This window comes from Stylophora pistillata, chromosome 3, assembly GCF_964205215.1.
Source record: "Stylophora pistillata chromosome 3, jaStyPist1.2, whole genome shotgun sequence".
Classification (NCBI taxonomy): domain Eukaryota; kingdom Metazoa; phylum Cnidaria; class Anthozoa; order Scleractinia; family Pocilloporidae; genus Stylophora; species Stylophora pistillata.
The window spans coordinates 29,759,044-29,767,595 of NC_142521.1; the positions used below are offsets into that span (position 1 = coordinate 29,759,044).

The 8,552-nt window shown below is 40.9% G+C and overlaps 1 pseudogene across 1 annotated transcript in view; it reads right to left on the reverse strand.

The window, feature by feature from the left end:
* Window positions 1-608: 608 nt before the first annotated feature.
* LOC148735514 (uncharacterized) overlaps window positions 609-8,552 on the reverse strand; it is a 13,408-nt pseudogene continuing 5,464 nt past the window's right edge. The window contains exon 2 of the transcript XR_015998242.1: window positions 609-6,125. The product of XR_015998242.1 is annotated as an uncharacterized LOC148735514 (transcript). The remainder of the gene's footprint in view (window positions 6,126-8,552) is intronic.

The following is an 8,552-nucleotide window of genomic DNA, read 5'->3' on the forward strand; positions in this document are numbered from 1 at the left end:
AGTGAAGTGTGCTTTAGAGTCCTTTCGTGTGTTTTAACACGGACATATACTAGTAGCTCAGTTGCTCACTATGTTTGTTTGGACCGTGCGACGAAATAACTTCACGGGATTGGGTCTCCGAGGATGGGAATTCGCAAAGCCGACATATATTCCGAGAGGTTTATCAACCATTCGCTATCATGGATTTGCAAGTAACTAAGGTGTTTGGCTTTAAACACACTGAAATTACAACAAGCTGTCTGTGTTACATCCCCACAAACACCACTCGTTTTGGGGCTTCAAGCACGTTTCGCATTACATAGGATCTAAGAATGATTCGGTGAATTCGTGGTCTGGCATAGGCGACGTTGTAACAATGGAAAAGTTGAGTTAAGGAGCGGAGGAGAGGGGGGCTGGGTTCCACTTCCTCCCGTTTCAACGAGGAGGACGCTATCTCCAGCAACATTTACAAAAGATTCAATCTGGTTTTTTTTCCCAGAAATCTTTGCTAAAATCACGTTATGCCACTTTTCTTGAGCAACTGGCTTCATTGCAATGCAGAAACGGACGCTCATCTCGTGTAATATCAAAATCTCCCACCACAGCCAAACAACAATGATAGACACGGACAAGATTGTAAAGATTTTTTGCTTTTAACAACAAACTACACATAACCTATTTTGTAAAATTTGAAATATGGTTAACGTTTCACTGGGTGTATGTAAAACTCTCCGTCGCCTTGGAATTAAACAAATATCATTGACATCTCACCAGTGTCAAGAAGATCGCAAGTTCTTAGTTTCTCTGACAGATGAAATGGTATCAGTCAGTATTTCGATAAAAGCGTTGTCAAAATGAAAAACCACATGATTAATGCTTAGTATTGTTTAAACTACAGAAAATTTTCTCATTGGCTGCCTCGAAGCTGTATTTTTCATTTACTTCGGTTAACTGTTTTATTCTGTTTTTGTTAACGATTTCGGACGCTTGCAGTAAGAAAATAGAAATCATTGAGATCATTGCCTAAATATGTTCGTCTATGCAAGTATCTTAAGGCAGCACTTTGGTACAAAATATAACTTGTCACTCTAGAGTTGTCTCTGTCGCTGAACAATGAGTTCCTTTCTTTCAGCTTCTTGCTTCAGTTCCATTTAAATATTAGTTTGACTGTCTTGAATATGTGATCTCTGCCTATTTCGCCTTCATATTTGTAATATTTCGAAAAAACCTTTTGTAATTCAGAAAAAAAGGGGCCCACAAGTTATACACAACGTGCGCTGCCCTCAAAAATTCTTTTTCTTTTGCCGTAACCAATCTGGACAATTCCGAATGGGCAAGGCAAACCGTTTCTCCTGGGCGATAAAAGGTACTGGGATAGAAAACACAACACAAACAATGCAGCCAGGGTTTGGACCTGTAGATCTTGATCCTGATTTCACGGTCCTTACCATCAACCCAGCAGGTTTTTTACTGCCCTTCGCATCTTTTCTACAGACTCAGGAATAACGGGATATTTACATACTGGCTTGATGTTCTGCCGTATTGGAATGATGAAAAACTTTAAATCTTATACTACGTCCGTTAGCTAGGACGTAAACGTCAGGTCGTGTTTGTTTAATGGCATCTCTAACTTCCCTCAAAACATCTTCAGAAGTTGTTCCATCAATGACAACCCAGCACCCTGTCAGTAGATTGGAGAGGCGTTGTACGACACGTGTCACTTCATGAACAAACTGTTCACTTGAGAGCGTCAGTATTTGTAAACCACGGGCCTCGCGAAGGGCTTCTAGTGCACTACAGAGGTCAAGACAATCCAAGTTTAGCATCTTGAGGTCGAGATATTTCAGGCTGGGAAGGAAACGCAACTTTCTGGTCAGAGGAGCGAGACATCCTTTCACACTGAAATTGTTGAAAGTTAGGGAAGTTAAAGACATTGTTTTGTTAAACCCGCCAAACAATGACTCCAAATCCTCTTCTCGCAAAATGCTATCCATCCCGATTATCTCCAAAGTGTTTAATGAAGGCATTTCTGGAAGGGAACGCCCAAGAAGCCTCGCCAGCAATGGGGTCACGCATGCACCCTTCAGATTCAATTGTTGGAGGGAAGTTAGTTTCAAACAATCGAATTTGTTCGCTTCCCTTGTGCAGCAATCGGCGGTACTTTGAGACTGAATCTTTAAGTTGAGATGCTGCAGACAGGGAATCAGACCTAAGCTTTTCAGGAAACTACATAATTTACACTCATCTATGAGCAACTGGTCAAAAGTTATCTCGGTTACACTAGAAAGGTAGTGCAATCTTTTGGAGACAGGAATGAGACAACGTGTCATGCTGAAGCCGCGGAGAGAAAGACTCCTCAAAGACATTATATTGTTGAGCCCAGAAAACAGAGCCTCCAGATGATTCTCCTCTAAAATACTACCTTCCACCCCAGTTAACGCTAGCGTTTCTAATGCTGACATTTCTGGAAGTAAAAGTCCAAGCACCTTAGCTACTCTCAATGTCATGGTTATTCCATCCAGTTCCAGTCTCTTAAGAAAGTTGAGCGTGACTCCCTCTGAGTCAGGTCTTCTCAGGAAGCAATCATTGAATTTCAGCTGGTTTCCCTTAACGACAAGCAATTCTAGATGAGGAACAAATCTCAAACTCTTCAGCAAATCGCACGAGTTACGTTCGTCCAAGTTCCCTGCTATGCATAAGCACCTCAGATTCGGGAAGAAACGAAGGCTATTTGTGAGCGGAACAAGACTACCTCTTACCATGAAACCAATGATTATGTTCTTGAGAAGCGGCAGGGCTTTGTGAAATCCGCCAAACAGCGCCTCAAGTTCTTCCGGTTGTAAATCACTTTCTTTTCCTGCAGAAAGCCTCAGTTCTTTTAAGACCAGCATTTCAGGAAGTGACCGACCAAGCGCTGCAGCTGCGGCTGGAGTCAAGCTTAATTCCTTCAGATCCAGTTTCTTTTGCACTTGGCCAAGCATCTGTGTGGAATTGTAGATTGCAAAAGAATGGACAGCCCAGAGAGTTGCCCTGAATACTTAATACATCAATTTTGAGCTTCAAGCTTTCAAGCAGACAACTTAAATCACGTTCATCCATGTTTACCTTTTCAAGGTGTATCTTTTCCATGTTGGGTAAGAACTTGAAACGTTTGGTAAGTGGATGAAGACAACTCACTTCGAAACCACTCAGAGTAAGCTTCAGCAAAGGTAGTGCCGGCTTGTTAAATCCACCAAAAAGCGCCTCGATGTCTTCCTCTTGTAGAATTTCTTCATTCACCCCACAAGTTATCTCTAATTCTTCCAACAACGGCATTTCTGAAAGTGACCGATCAAGTATCGCAGCTGCTGTAGGAGTAAGTCTCATTCCTTCTAATGTCAGTGCGCGTAGATTTTTGTGTGCTAAAGTACCACCTTTGTTGAATTTTGCTTTCCAACAGTGAGGCGGATCCTGTGGTTGGACGCGTACTCTCACATTCTCTAGTTCAGAACTGCATCGTAAGTTCCATAGAAGAAGCTGAAAGTCATCGTGATTGAAATCAGAAAAATTTCCCAGGTCCAGCCTCGTCAAAAAAGGGAAGAAGCTGAAGCATTTGCTGATCGAGACAATACAGGTTTCGATACTAAAACCAGTAAAAGCGAACATGCGCAAAGGCATCGTTTTGTAAAATCCACCGAACAACCTCTCCATGTCCTCCTCTTCCGACATTCTTTGACCCGACCCGGTTAGTTCTAAAACTTGTAAGGATGACATGTCTAGAAGCGACCGGCCGAGAGCTCTAACCACTGCAGAACTCAGCTGTATTCCTCTCAATATAAGTACTACAAAAGAATGATGCGTTAAACTGGTGACTAATGTGTCTATTGCTTTTGTAGTCCATGGAAAAAACTTCACACAAAGAGTAATGATGTTGTGGAATCTTGGCAATAACTTAGCAAGCTCTTCTATTTCTGCCGTCGACAACTGCAGTTCGTCCAAGAACGGATCAAGAGTAGCGCCGAGTTGCACAAAACACTCACTGGGGTTTGGCACCTGTTTTAAAATTTCGCTGACATGGTATCCATTTCCTCCGAATCCAATCTTTTTCAAGCTTTTGCAGTGTCTGATTATCAGCCCCGGCGCCTCCCTTGCTTTCTCCTCCAGAATGCAGCTACACTGAAAGGATCTTAAAAACTTCACAACTGAATTTTCTATACCAGTATCTTCCGAGCCAGATGAGGCAGACGCCCCAAAACTTGCATTGAACAGTTCTACAAACTCATTACATTTTACAGTCAATCTCGTTAAGTAAAACTGAAGCTCGTCATTACGGAACAAAAGCTCACAACGGAAATTACTGCAGGTAACTGTATCTCGATCCTCTGTTAACTTTTGTAAAAAGTTTTCAACTGTCAGAAGCTCAAAACTTTGCGGACAACGGAGAATTTTTACCAACTGATAAAGCGCCCACACTGGGACCCGGAGGGAAGATTCGTAAACGAAAACAGTGAAATTTGTAACTCTTCCGACAGTCTCCCTTTCCATCTTTTGTAGAAGGCGAGAAAGTGATGTGGTAACCAAGATGACACTCCCGAAACAATAAGAACAGCGTTGTAAGAGTTCACCTTTTGACTGAACCTCTTGAAGAGAATTAAAAACCAGGTTATTGAACATGACTTGCCTGTAAGTTAAGTCATTAAACGGTGGGTCTGTATTGCTGTCTATATCTAAAACCGTCTTCGATAAATCCAGATCTGGTGTAGCGATTCTGACAGAGGTGAAATGGTCAAGGACTACGACTACTCCATCATTAGACAAGCCGCAAATGAACTGAAAAACATTCTCCCAAGTGGCACAACTCTCCAAAGTGAGGGCATGTTTCTCCATTCCCCCTAGACATTTTTCAGGGATACATCTGTAGGTGATATACCACGCTCCTAGAAACTCTTGTATACTCTTGTGGATAAAGGACACCATTCCAGCTGGTCGAAGGTTCTCTGCGTACTCGGTAACTTGAAGCAAACCAATGCCGCGACTTTCTTCACAACGGATGGCGACGGAGAGTTGATCATACTCAAATGCATGGTCGTCCTTTAGGAGGCACTCCAACGCCACCTTTCCTATCTCAGCTAGGATATCTTTAAAGTCTTCTACTTTGCTGAACTGGGCAGGAGAACTTTTTCCTTGAGTATAAGTCACAATGCATTGGACAATTTCCAGGTACAGGTTCGTTTTGGTGTCAGGGAAGGTCTTCACTTTTCCTTTCTTCCACAAAGTGCAAAAGAAGAGGAGTAAGAGGGGAATTTTTGCTAAACCTAGCAAATTCTCTTTAAATAGGTGAACTCCCAGCTCATTTGCTTCTGTTTCACTGCCAAGCAATGGGCACATAAAAGAAAATCTATCCCATTTGCTGAATCCGGTGATCTCGGCATGAACATCCTTAAACTCTCGAAGCTCGTCCGCTTTGGAAATTCTAGTTGTTATCAAGACGCAACAACTTCTCAGTTTCTTTCTTCTAAATATGTCGTAAATTTCGGAGTTGAGTCCACAACCATACTCGTCGTAGCTATCAAACACCAGCAAAACTTTCTCTTGATTTTTCGCGATATAACTTAGCATCTCATCCACTAAAGCTGAGTCTTCTTCAGGAAAAATATTGAAATGGCATATAACTTCTCTGAGGGTTTGGCATTTGGAAGCTTCCTTTAGATTAACCACAAGAACAAGTTCGAATTTTTTCAAGACTTGCTTCTGAATTTCGTCTAAGCCTTCAACTGATCCGTCATTTGACTCCACTTCATAATTTTGATTCTTTGCAAGCTTCATGTCGTGTTCAGTGTTCTCGTCATTAAGTTCTGCCCAGTCCACAGCAACTTTCTTCACAAAGGTGGTCTTTCCAATTCCAGTCTGCCCTTGAACAAGTATTCTCTTTTGTGCGTTTCCTTCGCCATCAATGAAAACCTCAGTGTAATGATTTAGCTCTGAATGTGATGACCCAGACGGGGTTTGTTCCTCTTTCACCACGGATAGCCTTGTGTAAATTTGGTCAATCTTCACGGGACAAACTTTGGACCACACAGAAGTGGGCACCGTGGCGGTTCTTTTATAATGCTCTCCAAGTTTACCTCGACAGGTTTTTACATCAAAGGTTTCTTCAGGAGAATATTCTGTTAAGACACACCAAAAAAGCCGAAATTTCAGTTTCGCCCGCATTTGTATAGGTAATCACATGATTTCGAGTGCAATTTGGGACAAATGAACTTGTCAAAACATTGAATGAAGCCCTGAAGTTTGATAGGCCAACAGAATACGTTTTTCATCACAAGCGTGAAAGGGTACATGCAATCGACAGTATCACCGACGACCCATGTTCTGAAATGAAGAACCATGAAAAAAAAATGGAAATAGGTAATCACTGTAATAGAAAAAAAACTACCTGCCACTGTTTTTCGTTTATAGTTAGAAGAATCACCACTGTTACCACTCCCCTGTCTGGCTACATTGTTTGTAAAGGGAAAATAAAATCAAACTGTAGTAATCAGTAAAAAAACTTTACAAATATCTGTTGGATACCAAGTAAGAATTGAAAAGAGCGCTGGAGGAAGATAAAAATATCTTAAGAGAAATGAAGAAAATTGATATAAGAAATTACCGGACTAGAAAAATATAATACCTGCCACCCTGTGCTGCAAGCTGGGCTGCATATTATTACACCAGTCGAAAGCCTTGGTACCCAAAGCCAGACACAAAGCTGTCTCTTGATAATATGCCGTTGAGGATTCCTTTACCCGTAGTCAACCTTCCTTCAAATGAAGGCAAGTCAACAGATAGGAGTTTTAAGTCGTCTAAGAAAACTAATACCCACTTACGCTAAACTACAACTTTATAAAGCCGCCATTTTACCTCACTTGACCTACTGCAGTATCATCTGGCATTTCTGAAGAGCCTCAGACAAACGTAAAGCTGAAAGACTACAGGAGAGGGCCTTGAGAGCAGTTTTCAACGATAAATCACTCTCTTATGACGGCCTGCTGAAGCTGGCTGAAATTCCATCACTGGTTAACAGAAGGCTTTTTCAAAGAGTTGACACCACCGACCCACTCATCGTGTGACACATAACACGATGAAATCTGCCATCTAAGGATTTCAGTGAACAAAACCTATTTCCGAATGTACATTGTCTATTGATCAACTGTTATTTCAAGCACTGCTAACCCATTCCCTTATATATCAAATGACAACAATCACAACTCTTACTGAGGAGAAGGGAAGAGGGATGCTGTCGCCCTTTCGACTCCCGTTACTTTTATATCAACATAGAATGCAGAACTATGGCAATATAATGTTTTGACCAGCATAAAAAATTAAGGTAACCAATTGTGGAATACGATCCAAATCAGTCACCTCCAGATTTTAGACTTCCACAGTTTTCAATCCCTGAAGTTTACTGTCATTTAAAGTGTGTGATAATTCCAAATAAAAATTTTTTTCTCTTTGATCACAAGACTAAGAAGACATTCCAAACTGAATAATTTGGATATATCAACAAAGTCGAAATGGTAAATTGGCCACCGTAACGATTACACAAGCTGACGTTTCGAGCGTTAGCTCTTCGTCGGAGCGAATGACGAAGGGCTCCGACGAAGGGCTAACGTTCGAAACGTCAGCTTTTGTAATCGTTACGGTGGCCAATTTACCATTTCAACTTTGTTGATATATCCAAATTATTTCGTTACTCCCGCCGATGCAGCCCCAAACAGTTTCTTTCGAAACTATCAGCCTTTATTCCAAACTGAAAACTGTATTAAAATGATAATTATACTGGAGTGTGTCACAAAAGCAGGAATCACGAGCAAGTAAGTTATCCACGTCTGTGAGCTAGAATGCACAGCAAAATTAAACCTGAGTAACCATATTCACTTACCTCCTCCCCACTAGCACTTAATGAAACAATAAACAATCAACACAATTCTAGAACTTGTTCCATACGTTGTTTATCATCTGGATTAAGCTGTTAATTTATTAATCCTGCAATATCAATACCAGTTCAAAGAATTGTTTTTAACACTATCATAGTTCCTCTAGCTTCCCAAAGGAAATGTCTAAATTGAAATTCCTGCTTAATTATTTTTTTTTGTTTAGTTAGAAACTGCAGTGAAGTTCTTAACATGCATGCGCAACATTTTGACCCTAATGCATGTGTGACATTTTGACCAATGAGCATATGGCATTGTGTAATTGACAGAAGAGGATAAGTTTTTGCAGTGAAAAATCTGCTCAGATTCTGTGTATAGTACACTCAAAATGTATACAAAATATGGACAGTGTTTGCGGTAATCCCACGCTTGAAGATGTGGAGCATTTTTGGAATGGGTCAGTCCATGAAGCTTTAGGATGTCTCTCTACAAGCAAACATTCATGAGTGAACCTTTCATCGAGAAACATCAAGAGACAGCGAGAGAAGCATAAATGTAAATCTTGTTGTGTATATAGATGTGATTGTGAATTGGGCAGAATACCAATACAAAGTTCGAAAAGCTCAAGGAACCAGAGAAGAAAGTTTAGCACATTTGTCTATACACCTATTCTTTCAT